The sequence below is a fragment of the Amyelois transitella genome, chromosome 22, assembly GCF_032362555.1.
Source record: "Amyelois transitella isolate CPQ chromosome 22, ilAmyTran1.1, whole genome shotgun sequence".
NCBI lineage: Eukaryota > Metazoa > Arthropoda > Insecta > Lepidoptera > Pyralidae > Amyelois > Amyelois transitella.
The window spans coordinates 7639587-7657836 of record NC_083525.1 but is presented as its reverse complement, the minus strand read 5'-3'; the positions used below and the strand labels follow the sequence as shown (position 1 = coordinate 7657836).

The 18250-nt window shown below is 37.5% G+C and overlaps 2 protein-coding genes across 2 annotated transcripts in view; one reads left to right on the top strand and one right to left on the bottom strand.

Annotated features, from left to right (window-relative positions):
- Positions 1-18250, top strand: part of LOC106129961 (protein I'm not dead yet) — a 43128-nt gene that overhangs the window by 7299 nt on the left and 17579 nt on the right. The gene's annotated exons all lie outside the window — the stretch shown is intronic.
- LOC106129962 (GPI transamidase component PIG-S) overlaps positions 1-18250 on the bottom strand; it is a 56315-nt gene that overhangs the window by 37308 nt on the left and 757 nt on the right. The window lies entirely within an intron of this gene.

Below are 18250 nucleotides of genomic sequence, written 5' to 3'. Positions count from 1 at the left end.
CACGGGTTTTATATTCCGTTTGAAAATATCCCAATTTCTGTTAATGATTTTTCAAGAGTCGCCTCAAGGGTGTGCCTTGAGGAACAAGGAGACATTGAATCTTAAATAAAATTTATAGAACCAATTTCAATACCTACATACACACATATGGTCACGTCTTTTTCCCTTGCGGGGTAGACAGAACCAAAAGACTGAAAGGCCACGTTAGAATCAGTTGTATGATTGAATAAATATAAATATAAACAAAAAAATAAGTATAAATAAAAATAAATGTATTAACTGAGAAAATAGTCGAATGATGCATTTAAATGTAAAAAAAACTGCATGAATGTCACCAAGGAGACTGACTACTGCAGTTAATTGCAAAATGAGGGACATTAATTGCATGGAACATGTTATAAGCGCGTACGCATAACGCAGTGCTAAAATGTCAAAGGAATCAATATAGAAATAAACAAATATAAAAACACGAATGCATTAAATAAAAAAAAAAATATCAATGGAATAAATATATTTTCGAATAACCAACCTAGCATATAAATCTTTCGCTCGAAACCAGACGTTCCCGAATGGAACATATAATAACATTATTCCCTAAATTTACAACTCTGATTATTCCCTTTAGTCCACGTTCGTAACTGATATTTGACAACCACTCACAAAAATTGTACATACATACATACATATGGTGATGTCTTAATCCCTTGCGGGATAGACAGAGTCAACAGTCTTGAAAAGACTGAATGGCCACGCTCAGCTATTTGGCTTAATGATAGAATTGAGATACAAATAGTGACAGGCTGCTAACCCATCGCCTAAAAAAATAATCCCAAATTGGTAAGCCTATCCCTTAGTCGCCTTTGACATCCATGGGAAAGAGATGGAGTGGACCTATTCTTTTATCTATTGGTGCTGAGAACCACACGGCACGGCACAAAAAATTGTATATGTATTTATTTTGACGGCCTCTGTGGCGCAGCGGTAGTGCGCTTGTCTGTGTCACCGGAGGTCCCGGGTTCGAATCCCGGCCAGGGCATGATGAGAAACGAACTTTCTCTGATTGGCCTGGGTCTTGGATGTTTATCTATATACGTATTTATTATAAAATATAGTATCGTTGAGTTAGTATCTCGTAAAACAAGTTTCGAACTTACTTCGAGGCTAACTCAATCTGTGTAATTTGTCCCGTATATATTTATATATATATTTATATTTATTTTTGCACGAAAGATTAAATATATACGCAACCTCTTATGATTTGATCCATAAATATCATGAGCTTTACAAATAAGCATGGGAAAGTTCACTGAATCTAGTTCTCAACTCGACCTGGCTGACACACCTTTGCCTTCAAATAGTAACATTTAATGACACACACACATACATATATATATGTACATATACATAATCACGTCTTTATCTCTTACGGAGTAGACGGAGCCAACAGTCTCGAAAAGACTCGTAGGTCACACGTTCTATTATTCTATTATATAATTCTATCATTAAGTAAAATAGCTGAACGTGGCCATTCAGTCTTTTCAAGACTGTTGGCTCTGTCTACCCCGCAAAGCATACAGACGTGACCATATGTATATGGACATCGGACGGACAGACACAGGTTTTTAGTGGGGATTGATTGAATTGATTACAAAAAAAAAAAAACGATAAAATGATAAAGTATTGCGTCTGCATAAATCCAGACAAATGAAAGGAAAACCAGTACTAAATGATATTATACCAGGAAAGAAAGGCATCCAAGGTCAACTTTACAAGAATGCCAGCTGATCATACATACATAAACATAACGTTCAACAATTGTTAAATACTAGCATAGTTATTTTTATAATAAGCATAGTGCCATGTGGTTTCCGGTACCATTAGAAAAGAAAGAATAGGACCACTCTTCTCCATGGATGTCGTAAGGCGACTAAATGGATAGGCTTATAAACTTGCGATTCTTCTTTTAGGCGACAGATTAGCAAATTGTCACTATTTGAATCTCAATTCTATCATTAAGCCAAATAGCTAAACGTGGCCTATCGGTATTTTTAAGACTGTTGGCTCTGTCTACCCCACAAGGGATATGGACGTGATTATATCATAAGCTAGTCTTACGAGGTCCTTACTAGACAGAACCAATAGTCTGGAAAAGATTTGAAATATCAAGAAATTATAAATAACAATAAGCTATGGCTACATTTTACTGCACTTGAAAAGTTTAGTTTTAATTTTAAGCATATGTACGTATACATTATATCGCGTCTTTATTCCTTACGGGGTAAACAGAGATAACGGTCTCGCAAAGACGTTCGCGTTCAGCGGTATTTAGATTCAGATAGTCACAGGTTGTTAGCTCTTCACCCAAAAAAAATCCCAAGTACCTACATTAGCCTCTCTCTAGATTGATTTTATTAATGTACATAATAGATACATACATATGGTCACGTCTATGTCCCTTGCGGGGTAGACAGAGCCAACAGTCTTGAAAAGACTGAATGGCCACGTTCAGCTATTTGGCTTAATGATAGAATTGAGATTCAAATAGTGACAGGTTGCTAGCCCATTGCCTAAAAACTAATCCTAAGTTTGTTAGCCTATCCCTTAGTCGCCTTTTACGACATCCATGGGAAAGAGATGGAGTGGTCCTATTCTGTTTTTCTATTGGTGCTGGGAACCACACGGCACTTTATTAATGTACAATGTTATTTATACAGTGCAATTAACATTAAGACCCAATAGAAAATGCAACTCTTATGAAATAATCTGCAACACGAGAAAAATCATTACCTCATCACAGATCATCATCAAGCTATCTCATTACAAGCTATTAATGTGTAATACTAGTACGTTTATGTAAATTATGGATCGCTTATCGTGTATTATTTTGCGTCTCAGATATACGATACCTTATACATTAAACTTCTGTCGCTAAGGTGTCAGTGAAATGTTGAAAACAATTGATGTGATGAATAGACAAGTTAGCCAAAATACAAAACCTTTTGAAAACTCAATATGTTTATAGTCTTCTTGTTAATTTGAAATTGATACACTGGATTGTGATACAATATTATGTGCTTTACTTATGAATTTTTCTACAGTTAGAATGTTAAAAAAATTGCAATAACTTTCTTGTCAAATTTAATAGAAATAATATTTTGAAGATAAGCATAGGGCCAAGAATGCTACCCTGTGGGACACCTACTTTGATTTAATAATAAACGAAGTAGCAGTTAATATAGAATGTTGAGCATTTCGAATTTTAGCATGAAAATTATGTATATACTTTTTATTAGATTTTTACAAAAATATTAATATTTTATAGATAAGCATAAGACCAAGAAGGCTACCCTGTGGTACACCTATTTTGATTTAATAATAAACGAAGTAGCAATAGTAATAGAGTTTTAAGCATTTCGAATTATTGCTCGGAAGTTATAGACTATAATTTTATTTATCTTTATATTCTTGTAAAATTTCCAAGAGTGTTAAATTCAAGGAATTAAAGTCATTAATGACGATATTTTCCCAAAATGTTGCGTCACGTTGGTTAAAATTTTTGTGTATTATCTTAATGACAATATGGATGCAGTAAAACATTATCACGCGAGGTTAATTTGAGTTGAGACGACCCGTGTGATTAAGTAGCAATAAAAAAGATTTAAATGTTTGTTATACAATTGTTAGCAATTATAAACAGCCTTATGTTAAATAGAAAGTTCATCGTAAGATGAATGGATGAATGAAGGATTTACTTGAAGATCGATGCTCAAATCTTGTTTGAGGACCTTTCAGCAATATGAATGACTTATGTGCGATTTTTAAAATGTTAATTGATCTAACATGATTTTGGAGACTAAAAACGTGTTAAATGTGGAAATTTTTCATTTACATTTCATAATCATTCACATAAAAGAATTTCCCCGAAAAAAAAAATAACGTGTGTACGCACTACGAACGAAATAGCGCGTAAAATAACATTCATTCATTCATTCTATCGTCACGTCTATATCCCCTGCGGGGTAGACAGAGCCAACAGTCTTGAAGAGACTGATAGGCCACGTTCAGCTGTTTGGCTTTATGATAGAATTGTGATTCAAATAGTGACAACAGTTGCTAGCTAGCACATCGCCCAAAATAAGAATCCCAAGTTTATAAGCCTATCCCTTAGTCGCCTCTTACGGGAAATGAGATGCAGTGTTCCAATTATTTTTTTTATCGGTGCCGGTAACCACACGGCACGTAAAATAACTTATACATAGATGAAATATAAGAAGCTTGCATGATTTTCGAATTTTTACATGTACCTAAGTCGAACGACGTTCCGCATCCATTTATCACATTTAAATTTTTCATGTAAACAAACCTGAAAAACGGCGCTAAAACGTGCCATTTTATTTATATAATCCGCTTTGAACCGGCTCAAACCGGTTGTGTCTCAAGGAAGCTAGCCGCAACCTTGTATCAGTGACATTGGACCAGATGAGGGGACCGGTTGCGATTTTTTTTTCTAAATTTAAGACGACCATTGATATATTTTTAGACATCGCGCTGTTGTTATCGTATTTCTTCGCGGCGGCGGCGTCCAGCGGCCTCTGTGGCGCAGCGGTAGTGCGCTTGTCTGTGGCACCGGATGCCCCGGGTTCGAATCCCGGCCAGGGCATGATGAGAAACAAACTTTCTCTGATTGGCCCGGGTCTTGGATGTTTATCTATATAAGTATTTATTATAAAATATAGTACCGTTGAGTTAGCATCTCGTAACACAAATTTCGAACTTACTTCGAGGCTAACTCAATCTGTGTAATTTGTCCCGTATATATTTATATATTTATTTTATTCTTGTTTCGTAACCCAACCGTACGAACGTAACGTAGGTAACAGAAAGGTAAGCTTAGGAAACCACACGATAGTCCCACAACATTTTGAGGACTTCTGAGTGAGTTTAACGGGAAAGTAGATTTTAGGTACTGATGAAATGTGGCCACTTTATTTATGGTGTTTAGCACCACTGGATTGATTAATATTTCCATCTATACAATTCTGCTTGGGGTAGAGACTTATGCCTTTAAATTTTACTGGAATCTATAGTACTAATTCAATGTGGATTGACTGTTCACCAGAGTGGCGACTGGTGGTAAGAATTCAAAAACAATTCAAAATAATGTAAGAAACCCTTATATAACGATAAATCTCGATAATTCCCGCGGGAATTTTGGGAAATATCTTGGTGCACCCCTAGTCTGCGAGTCAGTCATACGAAAGATTTATATATTTATATGTCATACTAGCTGTGCCTGCGACTTCGTCCGCGTGGAATAGTTATTTTGGGCATCATTGAAACCCTCAAGGATGCTCTTTCCCCGATTTTTTGCACATTTTCCATTATTTCTTCGCTCCTAATAGTTGCAGCTAGACGTTATATAGCCTAAAGCCTTCCTCGATAAATGGTCTATTTAACACAAAAATAATCTTTCAAATCGAACCAGTAGTTCTTGAGATTAGCACATTCAAACAAACAAACAAACTCTTCAGTTTTATAATATTAGTAGGTATAGATAAATCTAAGTGCCTATTTAAATTTAAAAAAATATTCTAATAGAATTATAACCAGAAATATGTACCTACAACTTACAAAAGAAAAAGAAATGAAAATAAAGTTGAAACGCCTGTGCAATACTATCTTGCCGTCGTCGGGTCCCTTAGGGGAGTCGGAGTAGATCGGTCAGGGCTTTTGGCCCTCTTCAATCATCAAGCATCATCGCTGCCTACGACTGTAGGCAGGTCGATGGGGCGGCCGTGACGGCCTGGGTCTTCACGTCTTCATACACTGGGAGTTCCTATCGGCGGCGGCCGGCGTCGTCACTGGTCGACGACGTCTGCCGCAAGGCAGCGAGGGGAGTTTCACCCGACGGCCCGGAGGACGGGCGTGGAGCGGCGCGATGACGCGCAGGTGGCTGTGTAATGACGCGTCCGCCCTCTCGAATATCTAGGTTCTCCCACTTCAGGTCCCTGAGGATCGTCGAGTTCCTCACGTAGCGCGGGGCTCCGACGACTGCTCTGAGACTTTGGTTCTCTTGGGCTCTGAGTCTTCTCCTGTTGGTCTCAGAGCAGAATGCATACCACGCCGGGGCCGCGTACGTGAGGCGGGATCTGACGTACGTTTGGTAGATCCCGAGCTTCGTCCTCAGGGGGAGGTTGGAGGAGAGAACTGCGTGAAGTCTCCCCCTGGCTGCCTTGGTCATGAAGCTTGCGCTCGCCTCCTGCCCCTTTTATACCCTGCCGCCGCTAGCCGCGTCGAGCGCGGCAACCGTTACGCAAAAATAATCCTTATAGCATGATTCAGTATTTACGCGCGATGGCTTGTTAGGGTATTTTATTTCATGTATAAGTTTGGTGTTTCTATACCGATTTAGATGATTCTTTTTTTATTGAATAGTGAGTGTGAGTGTTATTGGTATTATAAACATCAGAGTAAAGAAATATAATCAGAAATCTCCGAACTGCTAAGCTATTAGGAATTACACGTGTTATTGTGAGTCAACCATAAAAGATAGACTTATGCTGTCTTGGGATATTTTTTTAATAATTTTATGTAGAATATTTCCGTTATACATGGTTTCGCTATATCTTTAACCATTAAGGCTGCACACGCGACGGAAGCTTAAAAAATCAAGTAACTTCTCCCGTTTTCCCAACATTTCCTTTCACTGCTCTGCTCCTAGTGATTGTAGCGTAATAAAATGTATACTATAACCTGCTCAGGAGTATGAAGAATAACTGTACCAAGTTTCGTTAAAATCCGTCAAGTAGTTTTTGTTTCTATAAAGAACATACAGACAGACAGACAGACAGACAGACAGACAGACAAAAATTTTACTGATTGCATTTTTGGCATCAGTATCGATCACTGATCACCCCCTGATAGTTATTTTGAAAATATATTCCATGTACAGAATTGACCTCTCTACAGATTTATTATAAGTATAGATATCATCACCATATACATAATTAATAAATATTTAAGACTGAACTCATATAATATATGAGTTCAGTCTTAAATATTTATTATTTTTTGTTGGTCAATGGAAATGTTAGGCGAAAGTCATTCGTATCAAAGTAAACGCATCAATATACCTTTGCAACCAGCACAATGCATACCGGTTTGAAAACAATTGCATTTTGTCAGTCTGTTTGGTATGAGTATGACCTAGTTAATTCCCGCGGGAATTTTGGGAAATATCTTGGTGCACCCCTAGTCTGTGAGTCAGTCATACGAAAGATTTACCTATATATTTATATGAGTTCAGTCTTAAATATTTATTAATTTTTGTTGGTCAATGGAAGTGTTAGGCGAAAGTCATTCGTATCAAAGTAAACGCATCAATATACCTTTGCAACCAGCACAATGCATACCGGTTTGAAAACAATTGCATTTTGTCAGTCTGTTCGGTATGAGTATGACCTAGTATGGTAATTGCAATGTTGCATTGAACTGCTAATTAGGCACTTTTGTTACTTCATTTCTATGTGTATGACAAACTTTTAAACGCATCTTCGTCTGCGTTTAGCGCTATCTATAAAAAGCGACGAAGTTACCGCCACCTACAAAAGTATACAGGTTTTTGACAGATCCCACGGAAATTATACTATTTTTTACCGGAATGTGAGGAATAGGATAGTAGGTCATTGTCCAAACTTTTAATAATACAAACGTGATGTTTAAACAAGATTAATTCAGCAAATACCCCGTGACGAGGTACCTAAAAACAACATATATATGGTCACGTCTATATCCCTTGCGGGGTAGACAGAGCCAACAGTCTTGAAAAGACTGAATGGCCACGTTCAGCTATTTGGCTTAATGATAGAATTGAGAAGAAACAAATAATAAACTTACTTTAGCATTTATAAGTTGGGCATATTGAGACGCACGCCAAAGAAAGAAATATAAGTTGCTTCCCATCGTGACTTCGCTCGCGCATTTATATCAATTCCCTCGGGAACAGTACTTTTACCGCAATTAATCTTCTTCCTCCTCGCTTTAGGCCCGGTTACATTTCTACCCGGCCATTTGACCACGATCCCGGATTGGGTGAGTCAGGTTTTTACACGAAGCGACTCCCGTCTGACCTCCGCAATCTATACTAATATTATAAAGATGAAGAGTTTGTTTGTTTTTTGAACGCGCTAATCTCAGGAGTACCCTACTGGTTGTAGGGTTAGAATTGAAAAAATCTTTTTGAAAAGAATTTTAAAATTTATCGAGGAAAGCTTTAGGCTATATTACATCACGCTGCAACTATTAGGAGCGAAGAAATAATGGAAAATGTGAAAAAAAAACTGAGGAAATTATTCATCCTTGAGGGCTTCAATGATGCCCAAAATAACTATTCCACGCGGACGAAGTCGCGGCCACAGCTAGTATAATAATACTACGCTAATACTTTTCCCGCGATTAGTTGTTATACAAGAAACTCGTCACATCAAATCGAAACGCCGCACTCGAACTGCTCAGCCGCCGCGCTGCAGTGTGACAACATTGAAGAGTTTCTTGTGTCACAACTTGATGCGGTTTTACACTTACTTTTAAACTGCGCTGTTTTTGACCTGCTATACGTGTGGTTCCCGGCACCAATGAAAAAAGAATAGAACCACTCCATCTCTTTTCCATGGATGTCGTAAAAGGCGACTAAGGGATAGGCTAGCGGTTGCTAGAGATTCAAATAGTGACAGGTTTGTCACTATTTGAATCTCAATTCTATAATTAAGCCAAATAGCTGAATGTGGCCATTCGGTCTTTTCAGGACTGTTGGCTCTGTCTACCCCGCAAGATATAGACGTGACCGTATGTATATGTATAGGTGTCCTCGGGCCTTAACAAGTCAATTACCTTGTCCACTCGTCTTTCCTCTTCAGTTTGCGAGACGGAGTAAACTTGGTATGTGGAAGTTGCAACAGTAATTACAACACCTTATGCAACTGATGACATAGTATAATATGATGCAATAGGTGCAAAGGCACAGACATAGATCTAACTTGTTATGAGAAACTATATTTTGTCCGCGGTTCGCGGTCCCACTGGGTACATTTTCCGAAATGTCTTAGTGCAATCAACGAGATGTCAAGCTACTCTGCATGGATCACTAGGAAACTGTGTATTCGTCCATGATTTAGATTTAAGAGATCCATATTTGTATATTGACGTCCGATGAAAATGCTGCAGTGTAGTTTGTTCCGCCGCTTCTTCTACACATGCGCTTTGGAAGCGGTAGTAGTTATAATAAGATTTAAGTGATGTGACGTCAATAAGTGATACCTTGTATCCAATTTTGAAAATAAATCTATTCTATTCTATTCCACGTTAAAAGAGGTGAATTTGCAGTAATTTGAGTAGGTTGATGTGCTGTTGGCTGTACTGTGTGTCACATTTCGAACTGACCGGGGCTCACGGGACCGTGTGAGCAAATGCTTCCTCACACCGACATAGAGGGCGACATTGTATTTTTGTTAGTGCTTAGTGTTTTTTTTATTTTATGGAAGACTAGCGGCCGCCCGCGACTTCGTCCGCTTGAAAACCCTATCAATCCAGCGAGAACTCCGGGATAAAAATTAGCCTATATGTTATTCTGCGTCTTCAGCTACCTACGTACCAAATTTCATCAGTAGTTTTTGCGTGAAAGAGTAACAAACATCCATACTGGCATCCTGACATACTCACAAACTTTCGCATCACTTCATAGTATAAAACAAAGTCGCTATTTTAGTCTGTTTGTCTGTACGCTTAAATCTTTAAAATTACGCAACGGATTTTGATGCGGTATTTTTGTAACAGGTAGAGTGATTCAAGAGGAAGGTTTTTATGGATAATTTTTTCCGAATTTTGCACCCGTGCGAAGCCGGGGCGGGTCGCTAGTTTATAATATTAGTAGGATTTTACGGCATACTGATGTAATAGGACGACAGGGTCAGCCATACATAACAAAATATGGTTATAATAAAACCTTTGATTTCTTGTATCCTCTGATAGCGTTTACGTCAACGATCACGCCATCGCATGAGACCATGCTGCCATGCTGTTATATAATCCATGACCACGGCACGCAAGTAAATGACCTTCATCCAGATAACAATGGAAGTAACCCCTGTATTGAGAACAAAAAACACAGAAAAGAGTATAGATAGATAGATAAAACTCTTTATTGCACCGTAAGAGTAAAACATACAAAACAGCACAAAGCACAGGGGTGTATTTACCTAGGGCCAGAAGGGCTATAGCCCGGGGCGGCAGGCCGCGAGGGGCGGCCCAGGGCTAGGGCTTTGGTTTGGAAGTTTGAAAAAATAAAAAAAAATATTTTCAGACTTAAGCCTAGAACGCCCCTGAGCCACCTTTCCACATGTTGATTTAATGTCTGAAGAAATTTGAAATTCAATTAAAGCATGAAAGCCGCCCCTTGTTCTTTCCTGAACCGGTTGAACCGTCTATTTTTTTCCGCCTCGGTTTTTTTATTTAATGTCTGAAGCAAGTCTGAAGCAAAAAAAATAATTTTAGTATTTAGCCTAAGTCGCCTTGCGCAAGTTAATTTCTAGAAGTTCTAAAAGCAAGTTAATTTCTAGAAGTTCTAAAAAGGGCAGCACCTCTTACTTATCATTTGCAACATATGAAAAAATTATTAAAATTATGGCTGACAAAGTTACCGAAACAATAATTGAGCAACTACAAAAAGCCAAATACTTTTCTTTTAGTGTTGATTCTACTCCGGACATGACCCATGAAGATCAACTTTCTTTAATTGTGCGATTTGTTCAAGATAATGCAGAACCAGTTGAACGTTTCCTTTGCTTTCTGCCAAATACTGGTCACAAAGCAGAAGACATGTTGCAAGCAATTTTGAAGACTTTTGACAAACTAAATATCGATATTGCCAATTGTAGAGGTCAGTCTTATGATAATGCAAGCAACATGTCGGGGCAGTATAACGGCCTGCAGGCAAAGATTAAAGAAAAATGCCAGTATGCAACATATATACCTTGCGCCGCACATTCCTTAAATTTGATCGGATCCTCAGCAGCTGAGTGTTGCCCAGAAGCTACAAAGTTTTTTGGAGTACTGCAAAATCTGTACGTATTTTTTACAGGATCAACGGAACGTACAAAAATATTGCAAACATTTTTAACGGAACCTGAAAATGTAACCGTTAAAAGTTTGTCACATACGCGGTGGTCGGCAAGAGATGATGCTTGCTCGAGCCTGAATAAAAATTGGGAACAAATAATTAAAGCTCTGGAAGCAATAAAAAGTAACTCTTCGCAACAAAAAGCCTTAATCAAAAATGAAGCTACAGGTTTATTGGCTCAACTGAATTCCTTAGAAACAGCGATATTATCGGAATTCTGGGGATCAGTTCTAAAACAATTTAATACCGTTTCTAAAATTTTGCAAGGTGTGGACACAAACGTTGAGGTAGTCTCCAACCTTTACGATTCCCTGATTACTTTTGTGAAAAATCAACGCGAATTATTCGATGCATTTGAAAAAGCTGGAAAAGAAAAGTGTACTGAAGATTACAAAGATAGCCGGAAAAGGATAACAAAAAGAAAAAAACGAGACGATGAGCAACGCGAAGGAGAAGTAATTTTACAAGGACGGGACTATTTCAAAGTGAATACTTTTTTGCCAATATGCGACCAATTGTTGGGCGAGTTAAGGAGGCGTAAAACATCCTATGACGCTGTAACCGCAAAATTTGCATTTCTATCCAATTTAAGTACACTATCTGAGGCGGAAATTAAATTGAACGCATTATCACTCCAAAAGTCTTATCCTACTGATCTTGCGGATGATTTAAAGGATGAATGCATACTATTAAAGAATTTTTTGCCGTCTCAGGGACAAGAAACTGAAACAAGTTTACGCGAACTAAACTTAGTAATTAATAAAAAGGATCTGAAAGAGGCGTTTCCTTACATTGAAATTGCGTTGCGCATATTTCTTTGTACTGCAGTAACGAATTGTAGTGCAGAACGCTCATTTTCGGTACTCAAACGGTTAAAAAACTATTTAAGATCGCGTCTTATCGAAGAACGGCTTAATAATTTGGCAATTTTGAACATCGAAGCCGATTTAACAAATAAAATTGATTATGACGATATAATAAACGAATTTGTCAAAAATTTTGTCCACAGAAAAAAAATGTAAAATATAAAATCGATAACTTTTTTTTTTGTTTTCTTTCATTCCTTGATGGGGCGGAAAGCTGCAGGAGCCCGGAGCGCGCAATCTTAAAATACGCCCCTGACAAAGCATATCTGCTTTTTTTTCTGAGATGGTACAAAGGCGGACTTATCGCTAATGCAATCTCTTCCAGTCAACCTTTGGGTGGAAGGAAACCAAACAGGAGATTGGCGTTGGCGCAGAGCAAGATAAATAAATGTTTAAACATAATAAAAGTATAACAGATAAAAAAAAAACTATTTTTTATTGGAAATATAAGAGGAGAAATCTCTTGATGGTTAGTTAGCAAGAAGATATTAAAAGCAGTGCATACGAGCTCAAATAACGCATTGTTAACTCTTGGCTTGAAATTCCTTAGTTTTAGGTATCACACAGACAAGGACAGAGAAATGGGACAGAGAGAGAGAGAGAGAGAAACGGGATTTCAGGTAATTAAGCAGATCGCATAATAAAAGATATAGTTTAGTTCTTGATATGCACACGCCATATTGCTCCAATATTTGTCTCTCCCCTCAAGGGTCTACTGGAAAAGACTTCTATTGAAATAAGTAGCAACTTTTGTACTAAAATTTCTGAATATTGCTACTGTATGTTGTTTTGTGTGCATAAGTAAATATATAATTATATGCCGTGTGGTTCCTGGCATCAATAGAAAAAAGAATAGGACCATTTTAACTCTTTCCAATGGATGACGTTAAAGACTACTAAGGCTTATAAATAGGCTTATAAACTTGGGATTCCTGTTGTAGGTGATGTGCTGGATGATTCCACGCGGACGAAGTCGCGGGCACAGCTAGTAAGAAATATGTATGCGTAGGTATTTTCGTTAGCGCCACTGAGACAAGAGGCGTCAATCAACTCTCGCCTTGAAAATTTATTATTCAAAATATCTGAGCGGACTTTGTCATTAGTTTTTTCATACTATCCATGTTTACCTCTGGTCGCGTGATGTTTTTCACTATATTATTAGGCTGGATTGCGTCTACGTAAACCACTGCTGTACTGTAGCTGGGGGGACAGTGCAGGGGTGGTCGGCGCAGTAATTAATTGAAAATTTTTAATTTTATTTTAATTTTTATTTATGCCTACTAACATAGTTATAAGTATAACTAACATAATGAGTCTGGTTACTTGAATAAATAATTTTTCATTCATTCATTATTATTTTATTTTTAGGGACGTGACGGAGAATTTTCTCTTTGGACTTTGTTCGCATTAGTTATTAAAAACAAAATTAAATCGATCGAACTTTTGAAGATGAACACATCTTTTTTTTACTATGAGAACATAGTTTACCTGAAGGGGATGTATACAACAGAACAAAACGATTTTTATCTAATTTTGAATGCATTCCATAGGACCGCTCAATATTTTCCCACGGGTATCGTAAAAGGCGACTAAAGAAAAGGCCTTATAACCTTGGGATTCTTCTTGTAGGCGACGGGCTAGCAATCCGTCAATATTTGAATATCAATTCCATCTTAAGCCGAACAGCTGTATAATATGTTTGATGCTTTATAATTGATAGTGATTTTATACTCTTACATCAGGACATAATATAGGTACATAAAATCATGTTTCTCATTAGAGAGTTATTAGGTATATTGGTAAGTAGGACATCTTTAGTCCTAAAAAATCTAAAGTTATTCCGTTTTCTACAACGTTTTTGCGGCTGATACATACCTACATATCATATTACCAACAAAAGTGTGTAAAAAAGTTATAAGCTATGGATTATCAGCAGCTGTCTGGCTTCGCATATCCTCTAAATATTTGGGTTGGTTTGTTTGTATATAGTAAAAAAAAATTCTAATCATCATGAAGTACGCAGCGAAGCTAAGCTAAGACTAACCGAAACCTTATTAGAAAATAAAAAATAACAAAAATGGCCGTGGCAAGTACGTAGCGAAATATGAAATATTGAACCTAGAATAGTTTCGTAAAACGGTTAACTACAGCCTATAAATAACAATTTATGTTGTGTTTAATACATAAACGATACAATAATGACGCATTATATTAACTGGATATATTTCCGCAACGTAAACAAGTATGTACGTAGGTATGTGTGTCTATTCTACAATGTTATGACCACTTAAAGTGGTCAAACGATTTGTTTACCATCGATATGTATTATATTTCATTTTGTATGTACTGCGCCAACCGCCTTTTTCTTTTAATTTCCTTCCACCCTAAGGTTGACTGAAAGAGATTGCATTAGCGATAAGTCCGCCTTAATACCTCATTACCTGTGTTTTATTTTTTGTTTTTCTTTTTCTTATTGTGCAATAAAGAGTCTATCAATCTATCTATCTATATTATGATCGCTTTAGACAGAAGAGCATTAATAAAAAATTTAATGAGGTTTGCTCATGGGGAGAGGACGAATGAAAGCAGGTTGATTAAGCAAATATACAAGGAGAGTGTGAGAGATGTAAAGGTTGGAGTGGGAAGGCCTAGACGAACTTCAACAAAGTGGAAAGAGGTAGTCTCTGCCTACCCCTCCGGGAAAGAGGCGTGATTTTATGTATGTATGTATGTATGACCTTGAAAATGTGAATACATTGAAACTTCACTAAATATTAATAACTAAGACTAACCGAAACCCTAGAAAATGAAAAAAAAAAAACAAAAATGGCCGTGGCAAACACAGATTTTGTTTGCAAAGATTTATTATACTAAGCAAAAATAGAAAAGACAGATCGATCGCGGGAATGACGCAGGCGGCGAGCCCCCGACCGGTGGAATGACGCCCAAATGTATTTTCGATCACCTTGAACTAGGAATGGACACTTTCGATCGAATTGTACAGTCAACAGCAACTCCACATACTCAAATTCAATTGGAGATGGTATATATTCGACCACTTACAAGTTTTTAACTATTCAAAACAAATTATTTTAAATAGTTGAACGGGCCGAGGGTCTTTTAGGTCGTGTCTGAATTAAACAGAATATTGGTTATTCAAAGGCGTCGTCTTATTGTCGTCTTGTCTTAGTTTCGATTGTCCTTTTTTTCATCAGTCTGTCAGTCAGTTTTGGTCATCCAAAATGTCAAGTCAATGAGTCTGTTTGTTCATGGAGGCTGAACGGCCGCTACAATAGTCCTAATTACGGATAGTTTATCTTCTTCCGCCTGGTTTTAGTCCCGGTTGCATCCTCACCACACTGGAGAGAAGCCGCGGGTACGCCTTTGACCATGGATCTTGGATTGGGTGAGTGAGGTTTTTACACGAAGCGACTCCCGTCTGACCTTCGCAACCTTTGCAGGAGAACCTAACTCGTATTGGATCGATCATGGTTACACATCCAGTTGCTTAAATGTGTAGGTTTCCTCACGATGTATTCACTCACCGTAAGAGAATCGGTTAGTATTCAAACTAATGTACATAACTTCGAAAATAGTCATTGGTACGTTAAGTTATTACATTATATGGCCAGAAGGTACGGTACGGACGGTAAGATGGATTTGAAGCTGTGCCTTTTATGCGCATCACGCATTTTAACCGAGCACCTTACCGATTTGACCACCGTCGCTCTTAAAATACTTAAAATCTAGTACTCTTTCATTTTATTTTCATTCATACATAATCAAACAACAACTCAATAATCAATTGGGTAACCAATCAATTAGGTTCTAGCTTTACCAAGGTAATACACCATGAAAATAATTTAACTCTCCATGAAGGACCTAATTAAGCGTTCTTTTTTATTAGATTTTATCCAGAACTTCGCCCGCGCCGTCTAGAAAACACTAGAGCTTTTTGCAAATCCCAAGGGAACAAAAGTCTCTGTGTCCTTCTTCAGATTCTTAATTATATGATGGCAAACTTCACCAACAAGAACCAATTTTCTTGAAATTTTGTAACATTTCATTTATAAATAATATAATTAATATACTACTCTGTCAAGAAAGTAGCAGGAAAAGATCAATAATACACAAACTGTTTGTTATTCATCCAAATCTATTTTATCACCTTCAAAATATGCTCCTTTAGAAACGATACACTTACGCCAACGAATAATCCAATCATCAAAACATTTTTTAAACGCTGTTTCCGGAATTGAGGTCAGTTCTCGCCGCGAATTCTCTTTTATGTCTTCTACCGATTGAAAACGGGTGCCGCGAAGTGGTAATTTGAGTTTAGGAAAAAGAAAAAAGTCGGCTGGAGCCATATCTGGTGAATATGGTGGTTGCTCGATGGTATTTGTTGAGTGTTTGGTTAAAAATTCGTTCACAATGATGGCCTTGTGCGAAGGTGCATTATCATGGTGCAAAATCCAAGAATTTTCTTTCCACAAATCTGGCCTTTTTCGTCGGATTTGCTCTCTTAAACGCCGCATAACACTCAAATAATATTCCTTATTTACCGTTTGACCTTCCGGCAAGAATTCCGAGTGCACAACACCGCGATAGTCAAAGAAAACAGTCAACATGACTTTGACTTTTGAACGACTTTGGCGTGGTTTTTTCGGTTTCGGTTCAGTTGGAAGGCGCCACTCCGAAGCTTGTTGACTAGTTTGCATGTCAAACTCGTAAACCCACGTCTCGTCACCAGTAACAATGCGTTTCATGAATGTTGGGTCGGAATTGACTCGTTCTAGCATGTCCTCAGCGACTCTCATGCGATTGAGTTTTTGAAAAAAATTCAGGTCTTTTGGGACTAGCCGAGCGGCAACATGTTTCATACCCAAATTATGAGTTAAAATGGTACGGATCGACTCGTGAGATACAGAAAGTTCGGTGGCTATCTCTCTCAAAGTTGAATGAGGATTTTCAGTCACTATTTCCTTCACTTTTGCGATGTTAACTTCAGTTGCAGACGTTGATGGCCTACCAGAGCGAGGCAAATCTTCCATCACATCTCGACCGCTTTTGAACGCTTTGTACCACTCATAAGCACGAGTTTTTGATAAAGTCGATTCACCGTAAGCCTTCTGTAACATTTTCAGTGACTCCGAACACGATATTCCATTGGCAATGCAAAATTTAAGACAAACTCTTTGTTCGATGTTTTTATCCATTATGAAATTAGCAATACACACTAGATATGATATAACTAAAAATAGCACTGTATTTAATGTAAACAACAGATGCAACTCAAACTCCGCGCCAAAATGGAAAACAGTTGTGCCAATCTAACAACAACAAAAAAAACAAAAATTTGAATTTGGAACCATAAATAAATAATCCATTCCCGATACTTTTCTGACTGAATGTATATGGGACAAATTACACTGATTGAGTTAGCCTCGAAGTAAGTTCCAGACTTGTGGTATTTTATAATAAATACAAACCCGGGCCAATCATAAAAAGTTCTTTTCTCATCATGCCCTGGCCGGGATTCGAACCCGGGACCTCCCATGTCACAGACAAGCATACTACTGCTGCACCGCAGATGCCGTAAAATTTATAACAAATAAATTAACTTACTTTCGCATTTTATAATATATGTTTGGATTAACTACGGTGGGTTATCTTATGCGGAAGATTTCTTAAGTTAACAACTGATGGTAAAACAGAGCCAATGTTGTCTACACACATACAATCATGTCTCCACCCCTTATGAGGTTGACAAGGCTGACAGTCTTGAAAAAAGTAAAGTACCACCTTCAGCTGTATGGCATTAATGATAGAATTGAGATTTGAATAGTGACAGGTTGAAAGCCCATCACCTTCAACAATAATCTCAAATACATTAGTCTATTCTTCCTCCTGGCTTTAGTCCCGGTTGCATCCTCACCAATCTGGAGAGATTTATTAGCCTATCTACTTATTATACTTAGTTGTGTTTTACAACATTAATACTCCCGGAAAGCCACATATCACGTTGATTTTTAATCAACCATCTGATATACAATAGGCTACTTATTAGACATACAAGAAAGACTGCTGTGAATAGCAGTGAATAGGCACTTGTTGGGTTAGCAATGCGCATAAATTTGCATATAATATGAGTGACCATTGTCTTATAAACATATAATGGATAAATAAACAGTATGTTTTGATAGGATCCATT